The sequence below is a fragment of the Tamandua tetradactyla genome, chromosome 6 (genome assembly GCF_023851605.1).
Source record: "Tamandua tetradactyla isolate mTamTet1 chromosome 6, mTamTet1.pri, whole genome shotgun sequence".
NCBI classification, from domain to species: domain Eukaryota; kingdom Metazoa; phylum Chordata; class Mammalia; order Pilosa; family Myrmecophagidae; genus Tamandua; species Tamandua tetradactyla.
In genome coordinates this window covers 141,501,757-141,523,405 of record NC_135332.1, presented here as the reverse complement: position 1 = coordinate 141,523,405, position 21,649 = coordinate 141,501,757, and the positions used below count along the sequence as shown (strand labels likewise).

Genomic DNA, 21,649 nt, shown 5'->3' with positions numbered 1-21,649 from the left:
GTAAAATAGAATGTTACTTAATAACATTTCATTATGTTTTTGAAAAGGCTGGAGTCAGTAAAATACATAATGAAATGTATGATGCTGACAACCAAAAAAGTTTAGTTTTATTTTAAAAACTTAACATACTAGATGGCAATAATAATAATAATATGAGGTTATCATTTACTGAGTGGTTACCCTGTGCTAAGTAGTTTACATTCATTTTCTTATTTATTCTTTAAAAAAACTTGCCAGTGAAGGTACTGTCCCCATTTTAAAGAGGAAATAGAGATATTAAGAAGGTTGTACTGGGTCATCTTAAGTTAGTAAATGGTAGTCATAAATAGAAACTAAGTCTCTCTCTGGCTCCAAAGTCTGTGCCCTTAGTGATCACACTACTGTGTCCTAACTTACATCATAAATAAGGCACTATAATATGGGATTTTCAGAGAGATAAAATTGAGACCTATTGCTAGTATTCCGAAGGAAAATGACGAGCTGGTTATTAATTTTTGGAATGTATAAAAATTTTTTGGATTGGCATTCCCCATATTTGTAAAACAAATCAGAGTTAACTGTACAAAGCAATACTGTGTTAGCTTCAAAGCAATGTGAAAATACCTATGGGGTTTATATATTTGGGAGGGTAATTCAATAAAGATGAAATATCTATACACATACAAGATACAGGCATTTTGGAATGGTCTTCAAACTCTCTTCTACTATATTTTATTCTTTTCTCCTTTCAAAATCTCTCTAAAATCTATAAAAAGTTACAATTTCAATACTTAGATAAGTGCCTCCAGGTCAGAATAAAGTTCATGAAATAGTGTTTTGATTTATACATTATACTCTTTCATTTAAGTATTTATTTAAATTAGCTTTGTATGTACTATTATGTTCCATCATAAAGTTACATTTAGCAACTAAACAGATGGTATCTCGGTTAACAAGTTAAATTTTAAGCTTCTAAAAGTAAGCAGTAAATAGGAGCTAACTGTTTTTCCTACAAATAAGCAACTTCAAATATTTCCATGCAGCATGATCTCTTAAAGGTGATTAAAAACTGACTGACCATACCAGCATATGAAAATCTATTTTAAAAAGATTTTTACCACCTTCCTAATCAAGTTGCATTTGATTTTTTGTAGGTTTTTATATCATTAACACAAATCTATACTTCAACTCATCTACCAATTGGTACATATAATTGTTTTTTTCTATCTATCTCTTTTTTAAAAAACTGAGACATCATCCACATACCATAACAGTCACCTGTTTAAAGTGCAATTCAGTGGTTTTTAGTATATTCAAAGTTGTACAACGATCAATGTGATCTAATTCCTCAACATTTTCAACATCCCAAAATGAAATCCCATACCCATTAGTGGTCACTCCACATTCTCACCTCTCTCTTGGCAATCACCTCTGTCTCTATCATATCCACTCTTATGTAAACACATTAAGCATCTATTGTTCACTGTATAGGTCAGGGATCTACAAATGTTTTCTGTAAAAGGCCAGGAAGTAATTATTTTAGGCTTTGCAGGCAACATGATCCGTCACAACCACAAGATTGCCTCTGGAGCACAAAAGCAGCCACAATCAATATGTAAATGAAAGGTTATGACTGTGTTCCAATAAAAACTTTATATATGAAAAGAAACATCTGGCTGTATTTGGTGAACCAATTTATCAACCCCTGATCTACAGCACACTGTCCAAATAGAAAGATAAGATAATGCAAGTCATACATGTAATTAAAATTTTTCTAGCAGACACATATTATCAAGTTAAAACAGAGGCATTCATTTAAAAAAATTTTTAATTAATTTTTTAAAAATTACAAGAAACACAAAATGTTAATATATGATCATTCTGTTCTACATATATAATCAGTAATTCACAATATCATCACATAGTTGCATATTCATCATCATGATCATTTCTTAGAACATTTGCATCAATTCAGAAAAAGAAAAAGACAACAGAAAAATAAAACGAAAACAGAAAAAAAAATTATACATATCATACTCCTTTACCCCTTCCTTTCATTGAGCACTAGCATTTCAAACTAAATTTATTTTAACATTCGTTCCCCCTATTATTCATTCTTATTCCATATGTTCTACTCGTCTGTTGACAAGGTAGAAAAAAGGAGCACCAGACACAAGGTTTTCACAATCACACAGTTACACTGTGAAAACTATACCATTATACAATCATCATCAAGAAACATGGCTACTGAAATACAGCTCTACATTTTCAGGCAGTTCCCTCCAGCTAGAGGCATTAATTTTAATAACATATTTAACCAAGTACACCCTAAATATTATCATTTCAACATGCAATCAATATAAAAAATTGAGATCATATGAAAAAAGAATGTAAACTAAGACTTCAAAATCTGCTTGATTTTGTACAGCCATTTCAATTTGAAATCAGAAAATTATATAATGAAATGTATGTATTTCAATAGCCGTATGCAGAAAGGGGCTACCAAAATGGACAGTGCAACTCTATAGAAATCAACTAAACAAATAATCTTAATGTGGAAATGCATACTTTGTACTCGGTGCTTAAAGGAATTGGTACATATAATTGTTTTTTTCTATGTATCAAACTAAAACCTATCAATATTTCTTCCTCTGCCTCTCTTATTATGTTTATATAGACTGACATATGAATGTACTCCTTCCTGATTCCCCAAAATTTGAGGTGGGAGCACATATTAATTTGGTTTTGAAAACAAAATTGGGAATAGGAAAATTTCGCTGAAAGAGAACTGTTAAATAATTCACTATAGAATGTCAACAACCAGTATTCCAGTAATGGTAGGAAAAAGTCCAATTTTTCAATCTCATCCTCCAATTATGCAAAGGTTTTTGTGGAAACTGAGCTAGTAAATTTTAATCTTCCTCACAAAATCAATCAGTTGTTTTGACAATCAATCAGAAGGCTCTATATTTTTGGTCTTTTTAATACATGGTGTGGTAGTTAGATTCAGTTGTCAACTTGGTCGGGTGAAGATGCCAAGTTATACTGCTGTGGACATGAGTCGATGGCATGTGAATCTCTTCTGTTCCTGATTATACCTGCAGTCAGCTAGGAGGAGAGCCTGCTACAATGAATGATGTTTGATTTAATTGGCTGGTGTTTAAATGAGAGAGCTCAACGTAGCACAGACAAAGCAGCTCAGCATACCTCATCTCAGTACTCCCAGCTCAGCCCAGGCCTTTGGAGATGCAGAAGGGAATCACCCTGGGGAAAGTTGTTGGAACGCAGAGGCCTGCAGAGAAGGCCAGGAGAGATTGCCCTGTGCCTTCGCACGTAAGAAAGAACCTCAGTTGAAAGCTAGCTGCCTTTCCTCTGAAGAACTATAAGTCAACTAAATAAATCTCCTTTTATTGAAAGCCAATCTGTCTCTGGTGGGTTTTATTCTGGCAGCTAGCAAATAAGAACACATGGTTTCACTAGATTTTTAAACTGGCTGTCTAACTATCACTTACATAGTTCTTAATTAACCCATTAGATTCTCAAAAAAATTCTTTGAGGTAGATTATACTTTACATATGAGAAAACGAAAGCACAAAGTGATTAACTCACCAATCCCAAGACTGCATGTCTAATAAGTGTAGGAGCTGGGATTTCATCCCAGATAACCAGGCTCCAGTCTGGGCTCCTAATTTGTTTTTATTTTTCGTTAGAAAATTGCACCCCAGCTATTAAATCGTGCAAATATGCAGACTTTTATAATTAATACAAATTATGTTTTCTACATTTTATTTTGAAATATTTTCAAATTTAAGGGATAGTTACAAAAATAATACAAACCCCCCACACAGAAAACTTCAACATACCTTTATCCCACAAGCTACTCAGATCCACCAATTTAAAAATTCTGCCAAATCTAGCATCCCATTCTGTCTGTCTGTTCATCTATCAAGCCACCTATCAATTAATCAATCCATTTTCTGAACACCTGAGTGTTGGCTGTATCCATCATGCTCCTTGAACACTTAATATTGCCAGGTACACAAACTAAGGGCAAGGATATTCACTTATGTACTACTTCAAGTGCAGGTACCAAGTTAAAAAAATTTAACACTGACATTAAGCTTATAGTCTATAGTCGACTTTTTCGTATGTACCAACAAAGCCTTTTTGAGCCTTCTCACCTTCGTTAGTTCCCACTGAGGAAAATGTATTGCTTTTCATTGTCATTGTCTCTTCATAAATAAGACATAAATCTTTCCCATCTCAACAACACTCAAGCATACGAATCAGAGGGATTACTCACATTCACTGTGTTGTGGTTCCCTCACCACTTTATTAGCGAAACTTTCCCATCTCTCCAAACAGAAACCCTGCATCCCTCTTACCCCCCCGCCCCTAGCAACTAGTACTCTGATTTCTAGCTCCATGAGTGTGCATCTTCTCCAACATTTTCTTTGTAACCATGAGGCTTAAATTTAACACTCCAAATCTGCTAACAACCTTGTTTGCCTTGATACCGACTTAACAACTTCAATAATGCACAAAAACTGTTCCTGTACCCTTCTGCCTGCCACCTTTATCTAGTTCTTGTCAAAAATTAAATGCTTATATATCAAGTCTAAAAACTACTGATTTAGTATTATATTTTATGCAATTGCTTTTTAGATTCTGTAGGATGTAAAAAGTGCAGTTACAAACCAAAAATACAACAGGGCTGGCATTTATATTTACCCTTGTCGTTAGCCTTACCAGAGATTTTTATTTCTTCATTCAGCTTTCATCTACTGTCTACTGACCTTTTCTTTCAATCTTCAGAACTCTCTTTAGCATATCTCTTGTAGGGCTGGATCTAGGTGATGAATTCGCTCACCATTTGTTTAGCTGGGAATCTCTTAACCTCTCCCTCATGTCTGAAAGATAGTTTTGCTGGACATAGACTTCTTGGTTGGCAATTTTTTGCTTTCAGTACTTTATGTCATCCTGCTATTATGTCATCTTGCTATCTTGCCTCCATTGTTTCTGAGCCACCATCCCACTGCCTTGCCTCCATTGTTTCTGATGAGAAATCGACACAGTCTTACTGGGGTGCCCTAGTATGTCACATGTTGCTTCTCTCTTGAAACTTTCAGAATTCTCTGACATTCAACAGATTATAATATGCTGCATGTGGCATGGGCCTAATTGGGTTTATGTTGGTCGGAGTGCATTTATCTTCCTAGACGTATGTACTCATGTCTCTCATTAAATCTGGGAAGTTGACAATCATTATTTATTTGAATATTCTGTCTGTCCCTTTCTCTCTCTCTGGGACTCCCACATGTGTATATTGGTACCCTTGATAGTCTCCGACAGGTTCCTCAGACTTAACTTTTCTTCAGTCTTTCCTCTTTCTGCTCCTTAGACTGGAGGATTTCACCCATTTTATCTTCAAGTTCACTGATTCTTTCTTCTGACAGCTCCAATCTACTCTTGAAACTCCTAGGAAAATTTTAATGTCTGCTACTGTGGTCTTTAGCTTTGTTTGCTCCTTCTCATAGGAACCAAATTCTCTTGTGTTTTCTCTTTGTGTTTACTGTTTTCCTGATTTACTTTAGCTATCTGTGTCTTCCTTTAGCTCTCTAGGCATATTGAGGACTTTTTAAAAAAGTCTTCAAAAATATCCTGAGTCTGATCCTCTTTACTGATGGTTTTTTAACATTTCAAATTCCTCCCTTGGCTGGGCAATCACTTCCTGTTTCTTTCTATGTTTTATGATCTTTTACTGAATGAAACCTGGACAATTTTGATATTTTAATGTGTTATCACTCAAATTTAGATTCTGAGCCATCTGTTCCTTAATTTAGTGTTATGACAGCTTTTCTTTCCTGCCAGGAGCTAATAAAAAAAAAAAAGGAAAAAGAGAAAGCACTTTCTCTCGCCCTGATCCTTTCTGTGCATGTAGCATTAGTTTCCTCACAGTCCCAGGCACGGCACTATGTATGTTCTATAGTCAGCAATCCCATGTCCCAGGCAGCCTCTTCACTATTCTTCCACAGTGTTCTATAGGAGGGCTCAGGTAGGCTGCCTTCTACAAGTAGGGCAAATTCTGGGACAGCAAATCCTTCAAGCCACTACTAGACAGACTGCGCCAGACATAACATACTCCCAGTATGAGCCCGAGGGTTGCACTCCTCCCACTGGAACCGGCACCAGGGATCCAGAGTAGGAGTGTGAGCTGGCTCCACACTGAGCTGGTAAGGGATGCTACTACTTCTAAGTAGACTCTTCCTTGATTTGGCACTTGCCCTGTTACTGCAGTCCTTTTAAGTGTTTTTTTGAGCTCTGAGCAAGATGTTTCTGCCAGTTTTTGCTGGTTATTCAAAGCTTCTCTGGGGGCCAGAACCCTTATGCATCTCATTCCACCATATTAAATGGGGCTGGCCAAAAAAATCATTTATAATAACAAAACCACACAATGATTTAAATTTTTTTTAAGAATACTCTCTTCATTCCATGAGTTTCTTAAAAAAACAAAAAAAGCAAAAAAACCAGCTATTTTTTGACTCCTAACTAAATATTCCTCAACCTTAAAGGGACAGATAAATACAAAAGTTTCCCAAAAGTATCTGCTAGGTACAAATGGTACAATCATTTATCATTATTAAAAAAATCCACAAAACTGGAACAGTTTAAAAAGTCAGCTTTATAAAAGTATATTGCCACAGGATAACCAACGAATCCTTTGTAGAATAAAAGATGATCAACACTGTGTTGGTTTGAATCTATTATGTATCCCAGAAAAGCCAGGTTTTAATCCTGAACCAATCTTGTGGGAGCAACTGTTTCTTTTAATCCTGATTTAAGAATGTAGGTTGGAATCTTTTGATTAGATTATCTCCATGGAGATGTGACATGCCTAATTGTGGGTATTAACTTTTGATTAGAAGGAGATGTGAACCCACCCATTCCAGGCAGGTCATGATTAGATTACTAGAGCCTTTAAAAGGGAAACATTTTGGAGAAGCAACAGAAACGACAGAGTCATAAAAACTTCAGAACAGAGCCTACAGAAAGGACAGAGTCTAGAGAAATGATAGAAGCCTCAGAGACGACAGAAACTTCACAGCAGAGCTGTCACAGATGCGGACAAATGGAGAACAGAGACATGGATGTTTAGAGATACCAGGAGCCCAGGAGATGTCACTATGAGATGTCAAGCATGCCAGAACTTGGAGAGAGCCAAGGGAAGACAAGAGATGAAAACGCCCTGGAGAACTAAAGTGAAAAACCTCCACAATGACAGAGGCTGAAAGCAATGGTGCCTAGAAGCAAAAGACCAGTGCACTTTTCCAGCTGACAGAACTGTTGCAGATGCATTGGCTTTCCCTGAATTAAGGAATTTCCCTGGATGCCTTAGTTTGGACATTTCTATAGGCTTAGAACTTAAACTCATAACTTATTAAATTTTCCTTTATAAAAGCTGTTTCAGTTCAGGTATATTTTAGCATTCCGGTAGCTAGCAAACCAACACAACCACCTTGCCTTTACTGTACTTTAAGTGGTTTGTCTTTCTATTTGCAATTTGTTTTGTTTTTTTTTTTTGGGTGCATGGTCCAGGAATCAAACCCAGGAAAGGTGAGCATTCTACCACTGAACGACCTGTGCACCCGGCAATCTGTTCTGAACCTCTTTTTGCCATCAGTTTTCTAAAAAGGATGTAGTGAATGAATTTCAAGCTTGGTGCTATACTATAATTTTATCCCCAAAACCAATTTAAAAAATTAATTTAATTTTTTTAAAACACCAAAAAACATCAAATGCAAACATTTGTAATTTTTGATCATTCCGTTCTACACATATAATCAGTAATTCACAATATCTTTACATAGTTGCATATTCATCATCATGATTATTTCTTGGAACATTTGTATCTATTCAGAAAAATAAAAAGAAAACAAAAAACATTTATATATACCATATCCCCCACCCCTCCCCGATCACGAGTATTTCATTCTAAATTTATTTTAACATTTGCTCCCCCTATTATTCATCTTTATTCCATATATTTTACTTGTCTGTTGATAAGGTAGATAAAAGGAGCATCAGACACAAGGTTTTCACAATCACACAGTCACATTGTGTAAGCTGTATCATTATACAGTCATCTTCAAGAAACATGGCTACTGGAACACAGCTCCACATTTTCAGGCAGTTCCCTCCAGCCTCTCCACTACATCTTGACTAACGAAGTAATATCTATTTAACGCGTTAGAATAACCTCCAAGATAATCTTTTGACTCTGTTCGGAATCTCTCAGCCATTGACACTTTATTTTGCCTCATTTCACTCTTCCCCTTTTTGGTCGAGAAGGTTTTCTCAATCCTCTGATGCTGAGTCTCAGCTCCTTCCAGGATTTCCGTTCCCCCGCTGCCACACCCCTGGGAGTCATGTCCCATGTAGACAGGGGGAGGGTGGTGAGTTTGCTTGTTGTGTTGGCTGGAGAGACAGACCACATCTGAGCAAGAAAAGATGTTCTCTTGGGGGGTGACAAGAGTCACCTCAATCCCTTGATGCTGAGTCTCAGCTCATTCTAGGGTTTTTCTCAATCCCTTGATACTGAGTCTCAGCTCATTCTAGGATTTCTGTCCCTCATTGCCAGGAAGGTCCACATCCCTGGGAGTCATGTCCCATGTAGACAGGGGGGAGGGTGGTGAGTCTGCTTGTTGTGCTGGCTGGAGAGAGAGGTCACATCTGAGCAACAAAAGAGGCTCTCTTGGGCATGACTCCTGGGCCTAATTTTAAGTAAGCTTGACCTATCCTCTGTAGGGTTAAGTTTCACATGAAGAAACCCCAAGACTGGGGCCTCAGCCTATAGCTTTAGTTGTCCACACTGCTTGTGAGAAGACAGTCAAGAATTCAACTAGGGGAAGCTGAATTTTCCTCCGTTCTCACCATTTCCTGGAGGACATTTTGCAAATACTTTTTTATTCACTGTTCAAATCACTCTGGGATTCATTGGGGCATCACTCTGGACAAACCCACAAAATCTCATGTCCTACTCAAGGTTCCATGTACTTATGATGTTCAATTAAGCTGTCTACATAAGTTATATTCGGAAATACACTAGTCAAAATATAAATTTTGTACCACATAAACATTTTTTGCTTTAGTCCCACACATAAGGTGAAATTTTAAAATACTAATTACCATCTATTTTTAGCACCCTGCAGTAATGCCATTCCTTTGTTCTTCCTCATGCAAAAACATTTTTTGAATTTGTACATTTAGTCACTATCATTATACACTCTAGGCATTCCTAGATTATATCATCTCAGTCTTTATTATAGTATATTTTTCTTTCTAATTTCATTTGTGCCCCCCAGCCCTCCTCCCTCTATTATTCTCACATGTAGCTTCATTCAGTGTTTCAACATAATTGTATTACAGTTAGGTAGTATTTTGCTGTCCATTCCTGAGTTTTTACATTTCAGTCCTGTTGCACAATCTGTATCCCTTCAGCTCTAATTACCCAATATCTTACCCTATTTCTATCTCCTGATGGTCTCCGTTACCAATGAAATTCTCCAAGTTTATTCACTAATGTCAGTTCATATCAGTGAGACCATACAGTATTTGTCCTTTTATTTCTGGCTAATCTCACTCAGCATAATGTCCTTAAGGTCCATCCATGTTGTTACATACTATAACTTTATTTTGTCGTACAGCTGCATAATATTCTATCATATGTATATACCACAGTTTGTTTAGCCACTCATCTGTTGATGGGCATTTTGGCTGTTTCCATCTCTTTGCAATTGTAAATAATGCTGCTATAAACACTGGTGTGCAAATGTCCATTTGTGTCCTTGCCCTTATGTCCTCTGAGTAGATACCTAGCAATGGTATTACCGGGTCATATGGCAATTCCATATCTAGCTTTTTGAGGAACCGTCAAACTACCTTCCACAGCGGTTGTACCATTTGACATTCCTACCAACAGTGGATAAGTGTGCCTCTTTCTCCACATCCTCTCCAGCACTTGTTGTTTTCTGTTTTATTGATAATGGCCATTCTGGTGGGTGTGAGATGATATCTCATTGTGGTTTGATTTGCATTTCTCTAATAGCCAGGGAAGTTGAGCATCTCTTCATGTGCCTTTTGGGCATCTGTATTTCCTCTTCTGAGAAGTGTCTGTTCAAGTCTTTTGCCCATTTTGTAGTTAGGTTGGCTGTCTTTTCGTTGTTGAGTTGAACAATCTCTTTATAAATTCTGGATACTAGACCTTTATCTGATATGTCGTTTCCAAATATTGTAGCCCATTGTACCCAACACCAAATTTTATGTTTTGGATTTAATTCCAAGCAAAATGGTCCTTCTATACATAGTTTTTAGTCAGTTTTGCTACAGTTTTAAAAAAGTAAGTAAGCTATTCTCTATTCAGAATATAATTTTACAAGCATTTCTTATTTTCAGTTGCTCACAAAAGTTCTTTATGCATTTTACTGAAATAGAATCTAGCATCCCTAAACTGTAAAGAATTATCTGCACTTTTTCCATTGTTACTTTATTTAAATCATCACCAACGTTTCTATGCTGTGTCCAACAGTATATGCTATTGAAGGAATGTGTTTTGGTTGGTTGTAGTACTGTTTTTACTATGGCAGAAAGAACAAGGTGTTTCCCCATGATTTCTCTTTCCTTTTTAAGTAGAAACCTCAAGAGAAGGTTTTTCATTATATTTAGTAAAATTCTGTCATAAAAATTGAGTACTGCCTATTGTATCTCTACAAGAAACTGTAGGGGTAAGTCTTCACATTCTGGATGCTTAGATACCTTGCTAATTGGGATGGTTTCAGAATGTCATGTGCTAAAAATCTGAAGGCATAATATAATTGGGCACAGTTTTTTACTAAGAGTAGAAGTATATTCCTATTTCAAAAACCCTTGAGTTCAAAATTTTTGGACCAACTTCCTATCAGATCTTACTAACGGATCTTCTTCTGTACTTCTTCTGTACTTTGGAGACTATGGTCTTAAAGCACATCCTGAAGAACTTAGCTCTAGGGTCATGAGTATTTTGGTCCCAAGTTCACAGAACATAAATTATAAAAAAATCAAAAGCTCGGTATTAAAGAAAACATACACCTAACTTGCTTGAGTTCCTCCTTCACCTCTAAATTTTTAGCTTGAATAAATATTTCTAACAGACAAAAGCAAAACAGTAAGTGATATCATTTATTAGAGTTGCAAAATGAACAAGGTGGCAGCAAGAGTAGGTCTATCAAAATGGCCAACTGCCTGCTTGGCAGATTTTGCCACTATTAAGAATCACAAAGTACAATGAAAAACAGAATGGTGCCCAATTCAAGCTGGAAAGATCAACTCAGATAGTACAAGTTCATATTTGCATAGCATCAGAAGTATCATAAGAAGACTACTATATGAATTAAGAGTTACATGATACTTTTATTTGCAATTAGCTTTTTATGCAAGTTAAGTAGTCAGGTTCTAAATATATTCCTTAGTCAATTATTAATTCCTTCTATAAATCTGGTGAGCTGACATTTTTAATACTTATAGTTCTACAAATATCTAAAAAAAGCTGGGCTGATAATGCCAGGAGGGATATAGGAATGGAGCAAGAAAAAGAGGAATGCTGAGTATTTTCTGTATATTAGAAACTGGTTACTATAATGCCCTGGTCTATGCACCAGTGGTTGGTGTATAAGGTTTTTTTTTTTTTTTGGTGGGATAATCAAACTTTTTAATCCCCCTTTATACATTATATTAACACTCATATTGCAAGGCATTCCATTCACAAATATTACAATTTGTTAAAAATTTCACATACTTCCCCCCCCAAATCAACACCAGATTCAGTCACTTTACTAAATCATTAAAATAAAAGTAATGAAAAACATTATCATAATTCTTTTAAAGCAATAAAGATCTGAGGCACTCTGGGAAAGATGTTATTTTACAATTATAATGAATCAGTGGTATCAAATTATATTACAAGAAAGTCACTAGGTACCCAGTAATCAAGTACACTCTATGACAATGAGTTTATGGTCTGATATGTCTTCACTGGGTATTATCCTAGTTGGACTGAAAACACTGTAAAGGACATACACATCGGGCACCTGAGGTCATTTCTATGTAAAGGCAAGGTGTGTTTTCAGCACACAAAGAAGGGTAGCTGTATCCCGACTGCCAGGGAACAGTCTTCAAAGTAGTTCCTTTCTCATCCACATGGCTGACTAAATGTTAGAACCTAACAGCCAATCAGACTCACTCTGTTCACAGCTGGACAGGTTCTAGAACTGTCCTTCCACTTCATCCCCTACAAGACAAACTCCACCCTCTTCTGAGTACATCCAAGGTATGTTCTTGAAATAAAAGAGAGAGGAAGAATGTCAGCTTTTTTTCCCTCCCATTTCAGACCAAATAGAGGTCTGAAATAACAGTGTATTACAAAATTATGCCCTGCAACAGCCAGTCACAACTTGGAACCTGGCTATTTTTGCCATATACCAGATTTGAAAAAATCTGATAGCTTTTTCCAAAGTGAATGTTGATACATCCATTCACTGAAACGCTAGCAGAGAATACACACTGAAGAGAAAGTTTCATTGACCGATGCTTTCCCAAGCATAATTACAAGGGTAAACGATTAGTGGGTAGGGGGATGGGGTGACAATTCCCAACTGAGAATTAAATCACTGCAAACTATGGGTCCACTTATGACAGCATATAACCCTGTCAGAGAAGAATCAACACAAACCCCAGGTCACATAGCTTTCAGAAATTTTGGATGTGGAATTTAAAATGTATACATATATTTTTTCACATATACATTTAATTTTAAAAATCTGTAACAACATACGTTACTGAAGTTCCAAGGATTCTCACCTTCAGCATTCACCTAGAAATCAGCTGGCTGTCAATGGCCATTTGTGGCAGTGATAAAAGCAACTGGAAGCAGGTTTTAGTAAAAGTGCTCAAAGGGCAAATGAGAAAATAGGAGTGCAGAGATTATTCAGGGCAGGGGAGGGGAGGGACAGAACATGAAAGGAGTTGAGAAATTTTTCCTTTATTCTTCTTTTTCAGACCCAAGACAGGTTCTTGAGAACATATGTCCAATGCTGTAGTCCTTTCTTATCTATGGTCAAAACAAAACAAGTGATAAAAATTTCCTCTTCCTTTCTGTACTCTCAATAATATGCACCGTACAGCCAGAAAATATGATGCCATCTTGGGAGAAATTAAAATCGGGACATGAAGTGAGGACGTGTACTGTCAAGCCGCTGGGTCAGGATTTCACAGCCAGTGTCTGTGACCAGCAGAGTATGCTCGAACTGAGCAGACCGCTTCCCATCTCTTGTCACTGCAGTCCAACCATCTGGCCATGTTTCATCCTGCCATCCGCCTTCACAAATCATTGGCTCAATTGTAAATACATGTCCCGCCTTCATCACTCCAACAGCTTTATTTTTGGCATAGTGGGGCACATTAGGGGATGTATGAAAAAGTTTGTGGATTCCATGCCCACAGTAGCTTCGAACAACTGAAAACCCATTGGCTTGGGCATGCTTCTGAATAATATTTCCCAATTCTCTGTATCGAACACCAGGTTTCACTGCATCAATGGCTTGCATCAGGCATTCATACGTGGTCTGGACTAGTTTCCGTGCTCCCTCATCCACATCTCCAACAAAAAAAGTCTCATTCAGGTCCCCATGATAACCACTGCGATAAAGAGTGATGTCCACATTAACAATATCACCTTCTTGTAAAGGCTGTCTGTCTGGAATTCTATGACAGATCACTTCATTCACTGAGGTACAACAAGACTTTGGGAAATTATAATAATTCAGTGGAGAGGGAGAGCAATTTCTTGCAATGCATGCTAAGTGCACAGCGTGATCTATTTCTTCACTAGTTACACCTGGTTTAATCATTCCAGCAGCAATATCCAATACTTCTCTAGCAAGCCTACATACAAGTCGCATCCCTTCTATACCTTCAGTTGAAAGTAATTTAATTTGAGAAGTACCTTTAAGAGCCTGTTCAGATTCAGACATTCCTGAAGGATGATCAGCATAATCCGGTCTCTGAATATAACTTGGCACTGGCCTTGTTGGCATCAGTGGATAATGTGGTCTGAGTTTACCAGTATATCGATAACCTGCCCATGGGTCAGTGTTAATATCACCTTCTACAGTCCAGGAAGATACTTCTCGCTTTGCCTTTTCATCTTTTGCTTTCTTATGTAGTAACTTGTGAGTAGCCCAACTTCCTTTAAAACATTCCTGCGAGCAGAAGTACGAGCCCTGGATGCCCAGCTTGATGCAGGTGGGACACTGGAGCTTGGCCTCGCTACTGCAGCCGTCCGTCTCGCACACATGCGTCTCCACGGCCGCCATGCTGCCTCGGTGTATAAGGTTTTTTCACTAACTTACGGCAAAAAAGGTTCTATTTTCTGAAATTGTTTTCTTTCTATTTCCATTACGTCAAGATTTCTTTCTTCTTCTTCTTTTTTTTGTAATGGGCTAGACAGTTTTGAAAAATGCATTTGGTAAAATTAAAAACTGTTAGTTCTTGCAATTTATTCTGAAAAACTTCAGCAACTGAAAAACATTACATTAGGGCTAATTTCACCTATTTCTGTCCAAGAAAATTTGGCAAGTCCCTATTTTATACTGCTCCACATTTTGACACTACATTTCTCATCTGTGTCTCAAACATATAAACTCTTTTGGGCACAGTTAAATGGGAAAGGATGGATGGTTCAAGGAACATATTAATTCTATTTCCCTACTTTCTCCATACCAGCCATTCCCAATCTTAGTAACTATGGGACACAATGTCAGGTTGAAGATTGTGAAAAGTGTCCCAAATATAGCAGAAAAGTGTTGCAAACAAAACAGAAAATTTGCTATTGATTTCCTTCTTTTGGGGGAGATGAAATTTAAACTAGATTCAAGATTACTTCGCTTGCTACTATTCTGATACATTTTTCCCATTGGAAGTAGGAGTAGAACTTCAAGTGCAGGGAAACGCCCACATTCTGTACTTTATCCCTACTCTGTTAAATTCTTTTCATTTACAGCACTTATCACCACCTGACATTAGAAAATATATTTGCTTATTTTTAAAGATGTTTCCCCCACCAAGATTAATAAGAACAGGGACTCCTGTTGTATCAATCACTGCCTAGAATAGCAGTGCTCCCAAGTTCTATTCTTGCTGAAAGGAGGTATTCAATAAATACTTGGTCAATCAATGATATAACCTGAAACTAAACTGCATTACATATTGCTTTGTCTGCCCAAATTTCTCACTGCAGTACCCATTCCCCCAATCAAATAAGGCCTCCAAGCTATCTTATTTGTATAACTGATGTATCATCCAAGACATTAAATTATTTAAATATGTTTGGTGTAAGCTCACAAGGCATAGTGTACCATAAGTGTAGCATGGCTATCAACTCACAATCTTTAAAAAACAAAAATAAAAACAAAAAAGCACAAGAAACCCTTCTTAAGAACTCTCCTTTTATTTAGCCTTGAATTCTTTCCCAAGTGTCTTACATTTCCAATAGACTAATAAATTAATTCTACTTTGAGTTATAATTTTCACCTCAATTTCAGCACGTTTAAAACCAAACTCACCATCTCACTGTGTTTAATTCCTTTTTGCTACTTACTGCCTGGTACAACTGCGCTACGGCAGAAAAACAATGGACTGGGGCAGAAATCCTTGTTGTGGAATCAGTTCTGCTTATCAGGAGTTTAGATAGAAAAGTCTAGGGGGAGATGGGGGAAGGGGAGCTAAAAAAGAGGTTTCCTTGGTTAGGTATCATTCTCTATTTTTTTTAAACATTTTCCTTTTTTTTTTTTTTTTTTACAGAGAATTGCTTATTTACCTTAAAGAAGGATTTAAGGACAAATTATGTGGGTGGGCACCCAAGAAATCATAAAGCTACAGATTCTGTGGTACCAGAGAACTTGACAGGTCAAGTGTCCAAGATGCAGAGAATCAAACCACATCAAAATGTTCTAGATAATATAATTTAATGAATTCCAAAGACTGTAAGAGGGGTTTAGGTCAGAGGTTGACTTAAAAGGATCAGATAGTAAATATATTAGGCTTTGTGTGCCATAAGGTCTTTGCTGCAACTACTTAACTTTGATGTTGCAGTGAAAAAGCAACCATAAACAACATCTAAGTGAATGCAAGCCTGAATGGAATGCTGGAGCCTATGCAAACATCTGTAATATGCAAACATTGGTCATGTGAAAAATACTGACTCACAGTCACAAAGATCTTCCAAATGTTAACACATTTCATTGTAGAATATTTTAAGAAATCACTTAAATTGTTACTATCACTACTGATCTTATTAGAGATTTTTTTTAAGTACTAGAAGGATGTAAAGCTCATGGCTGCTGACATAAATTTTCCAAAATTCTAATTTTCATTTGGCAACAATTCATATTTTCATTTGCAATATATAGTATCACAGTTGTGTTCCCTGAAGTAACAGGATCATTTTTTTGCATGGGCACGCACTGGGAACGAACCCAGGTCTCCTGCATGGCAGGCAAGAACTCTGCCTGCTGAGCCACTGTGGCCCAAGGATCATTTAAAAAATTTATTTATTTTGTTCTCAGAGTTTATTATTATTAATACATTTCCAAGTGCATTTTAACAAGCAGTTATAGAACAGATTTTAAAGTTTGGTATGGGTTACAGTGCCACAATTTTTTTTTTTCTAGCTGCTGCATTCGGCAGTCATATTTATTTGCCAAATCCTATTTTGTCCTCCTCTTTTTGCGTGTGTGTGTGTGTGAAAAATAACATATACACACACAAAAAAGCAATAAATTATAAAGTACATCGCAACAATTAGTTGTAGACCAGATTTCAGAGTTTGTTACGGGTTACAATTCCGCAATTTTAGGTTTTTACTTCCAGTTGCTCTAAGGTACTAAAGACTAAAAGAACTATCAACATAATGATACAGAGCTCATACTCATTTGTTAAACCCGACCTTCTCTGTATAACTCCACCATCACCACTGATCTTTTTCCCACTCTTTAGGGGTATCTGGGCTTTGCTAATTCTAACTTTCATGTTGGAAGGGGCTGTTGATAATATGGGATAGGGGGCTGGAATTAGCTGATATTCTGGAAAGGCTGGCCCCTCTACATTTCAGCACTTATCTGGTCTAGGGACTCATGTGGAGGTTGTAGGTTGCTGTAAACTTATCCTAGTGCATGGAATCTTTGTAGAATCTACATAACACCCGAGGTATTCCTTAGGATTGGCAGAAATGGTTTTGTCTGGGGTTTGGCAAGTTATGATAGGTAGCAATGTCTAGCTGAAGCTTGTGTAAGACTGACTACCAGAGTAGCCTCTCGACTCAATTTGAACTCTCGGCCACTGATAACCTGATTTATTTCACTTCTTTTCCCTCATTTGGTCAGGATGGCATTGTTGATCCCAAGGTGCCAGGGCCAGGCTCATCTCTGGGAGTCATCTCCCTCGCCGCCAGGGAGACTTTCACCCCTGGATATCATGTCCCAAATAGTGGGGAGAGCAATGGCTTCACTTGTAGAAGTGAAGGGCTTAGAGAGAGGCCAGATCTGAGCAACAAAAGAGGTACTACAGAGGTGACTCTTAAGCATACCAATAAGTAGGCTAAGCTTCTCTGCTATAAACAAAAGCTTCATAAGAGCAAGCCTCAAGATCAAGAGGTTGGCCTATTGATTTGGGTGTCCCTAATGTTTGATACAGTACCCAGGGTTTCCCTGGTGGTAGTTTAATAATCCCAGACTTTTCCTCCCATCCCTCAAGGGACTTTGCCAATATATATTTTTAACTTTTTAATTGTATAGTATAATATATATACAAAGCAAAAAAATAAAAAAAGTAATAGTTTTCAAAGCACTCTTAAGTGGTTACAGGACAAACCCCAGAGTTTGTCATGGGCTACCATACGATCCTCTCATATTTTTCCTTCTACTTGCTCTGGAACAGGGGAGGATAGGAGGTTTAAATATCTTTTTTTATCACCACAATTGTCTTTCTTCTTATTTTTTTGTGAAAAATAACATATGGACAAAAAAAGCAATAAATTTCAAAGCAAAGTACCACAATTAGTTGTAGAACATATTTCAGAGTTTGACATGGGTTACTATTCCATAATTTTAGGTTTTTACTTGTAGCTGCTCTAAAATATTGGAGACTAACAGAGATATCAATTTAATGATTCATCAATCATATTCATTCGTTAAATCCTATCTTCTCTGTACAACTCCACCATCACCTTTGATCTTTCCATCCCTCTTTTAAGGGGTGTTTAGGCTATGGCCATTCTAAATTTTCCACACTGGAAGGGTCTGTCATTAATATGGGGTAGGGTGATGGAACTATCTGATGTTCTGCAGAGGCTAGGCCCTCTAGGTTTCAGGACTTATCTGGACCAGGGACCAATCCGGAAGTTGTAAGTTTATGGAAAGTTACTCTAATGCATGGAAACCTCGTGGAATCTTATGTATTGTCCTAGGTGCTCTTTAGGACTGGCTGTAATGGTCCTGGTTGGATATGGCAAGTTATAACAGGTAGTAATGGCTAACTGAAGCTTGCATAACAGCAACCTCCAGAGTAGCCTCTTGACTCTATTTGAATTCTCTCTCTGCCACTGATACTTTATTAGTTATATTTCTTTCCCCCTTTTGGTCAGGATGGAATTGTTAATCCCACAGTGCGAGGTCCCGTGTCACCAGGGAAACTTTCACCCTTGGATGTCATGTCCCAGGCTGTGGGGAGGGCAATGATTTCAGTTGCAAAGTTGGGCTTAGAGAGAATGAGGCCACATCTGCAGTTTCATTCCATTTTGCTTCCAATAATTTCAATGTTTTTAAATTTGTAAAGACCTGTTTAATGTCCAAATGCATGATCTACTCTGGAGAATGTTCCAATGGAAACTAGAGAAGAATGTATATCCTGCTGTTTTGGAGTGTAACGACCTACATATGTCTGTTAGGTCTAATTCATTTATCAAATGGTTTACGTTCTCCATGTCCTGTGGTTTCTCTGTCTGGTTGCTCTATCTATAGAAGAAAGTGGTGTATTAAATTCTCTGACATGGTCAGGTTTGTATATCAACTTGGCCAGGTGGTGGTATCTATTTGTCTGGTTGGGCAAGTGCTTGCCTGTCTGTTGCTATGAGGACATTTCATAGAATTAAATCATGATCACGTTGGCTGTATCCACAGCTGATTTCATTTGTAATCAGCCAAGGGGAGCATCCTCTTTAATGAGTGATGCTTAATCTAGTCACTGGAAGCCTTTTAAGGAGGATTCAGAAGATATAGGCTCTCTCCCTGCTTCAGCTGGCAAGCCTCTCCTGTGCAGTTTGTCCAGACATTACACCGGAATCCTCAGCTTCACAGCCTGTCCTACAGATTTTGGACTCTATGTTTCCACGGTTATGTAAGACACTTTAATGAATTTTATATTTAAGAATATTTCCTGTTGATTCTGTTTCTCTAGAAAACCCTACCTAATACAACTTGGTACCTGGAGTGGTTCTTAAGAAACAGAATCTTAAAAATGGCTTTTATGAATGGCTTTCTATTCTGACTGGACTCAAAGGCACTTAGGACTCTTATTCCCACAATCAGAATGACACTGCCAATCCATGGAGTGAGTTGACAAAAGAAATAGTCAAAATATCACCACTGATTCTTCTATTGCTTCACTTGTATAAAGCCAAGCTCTGGGGGATAATGTTTTTGACACCTTTACAGAGGAAATAGGAGGTACAGAGATGTTGGCTGGTTATTAGATACACTGGATACATTAATGAGTGAAAGGGATGGGCTTAAGGCTTCAAACAAGAAGATTACGTGCCATCTGACAGATGTGAACGTTTCTATGAGTGTCCCAAAGGAAAATCTATTTCCTATAGCTGTAGACTTGAGACCGCTGAAAATCAGGCTAAGAATCTTATTGTTAGAGTAGCAACTTTACAATGTGAACTGAAATCTCAATCTTGTACGGTGTCTGCTGTTAAAGCGAGGGCACTAATCAGGGAGTGGGACCCTGAAAAATGGATGGCGACATATGGAGTGGCAAGGTTGAAACCCTAGGTCATGCTGAGTCTTCTCTAGATAACCCTGTAATAGTCTGCCCTGAAGACATACCCACCCCATCTCTAGTCTGCCTTGAGAAGCTGGCCACCCAACCTCCACCTGAAGGGATTAGCCTTAGAGTGATTAATCCTGTTTTACCAGATGAAACTTCAAATGAATGCCCTGAAGCAAAAGGCTTGGAAGAGATTTCTAATTCTTTACATGATCCACCCCCACCACTCCTTCCAGATCTATAACTAGACTAAAGTCCCAACAGGCCCCTGAAGGTGAGGTACAAAGTATCACACATGAGGAGGTACTTTATACTCCAAAAGAACTGTGTGAGCTTTCTAATTTATACAGACAGAAATCAGGGGAATATGTGTGGTAATGGATTTTAAGGGTGTGGGATAATGGCAGGAGGAATATAAGGCTGGATCAGGCTGAATTTATTGATATGGGTCCACTAAGCTGAGATTCTGAATTCAGTGTTATAGCTCGAAGGGTGAGAAAAGGGATTAACAGTTTGTTTGGATGGTTGGTTGAAACAGAGATCAAAAGGTGGCTGATATTACCTGAGGTTGAAATGCCAGAACTGCCCTGGTATAATGTAGATGAGGGAATCCAGAGGCTTAGAGAGACTGGAAAATTAGAGTGGATTTATCATGCAAAGTCTGCTATTACACCCCAGAAATGTCTGGAGAATGCAATTTTTACCAGAACAGTGAGAAATAAATTTGTGAGACTAGCACCATCATCCCTGAAAAGCTCTGTAGTTGCACTTCTCTGTAGGTCAGATATTACTGTGGGAACTGCTGTCACTGAGCTGGAATCCTTAAACACAATAGGGATGACCGGATGCTGAGTTGGCAGAAGCCAAGTGACAGCACTTAGTTGCCAAAGACAGGGTGGACGTGGCTATTATAACAGACCAGTAAACTCAAAGCAGGAGTCAAAATAATCTGACTTGCAGAGATTCGTGGCACTGGCTAATAAATCATGGGTTACCTAGAAATACAATAGATGCGCAGTCTACTAAAATTCTTCTTTGAGCTATATAAACAAAAGAGTTCTAGGTCAAGTGAACAGATGTCTAACTGGAATCAGAAAAACACAGAGTTATGGCCCCTTAATCAATTTCCAGACTTGAGACAGTTTACAGACCCAGAGCCCCTTGAATGAAGGGGAGGCCGGGTTCCTTTAGGGGAGAACCCTGTTACACTGTGTTCTAGTTTGCTAGCTGCCGGAATGCAACACACCAGAGACGGATTGGCTTTTAATAAAAGGGGATTTATTTTGTTGGTTCTTCAGAGGAAAGGCAGCTAACTTTCCACTGAGGTTCTTTCTTACGTGGAAGGCACAAGATGGTCTCTGCTGGTCTTCTCTCCAGGCCCCTGGGTTCGAACAACTTTCCCCGGGGTGACTTCTTTCTGCATCTCCAAAGGCCTGGGCTGAGCTGCTACTGCTGAGATGAGGAATGCCGAGCTGCTAGGCTGTGCTACATTGCGTTCTCTCATTTAAGCACCAGCCAATTAAGTCAAACGTCA

General features: G+C 37.8%; 1 protein-coding gene and 1 pseudogene across 8 annotated transcripts in view; both read right to left on the bottom strand.

Moving 5' to 3' along the window:
• On the bottom strand, window positions 1-21,389 carry LOC143688873 (methionine aminopeptidase 1 pseudogene; annotated as a pseudogene).
• The window catches only part of MTDH (metadherin), a 117,048-nt gene that overhangs the window by 47,434 nt on the left and 47,965 nt on the right, over window positions 1-21,649 (bottom strand). The gene's annotated exons all lie outside the window — the stretch shown is intronic.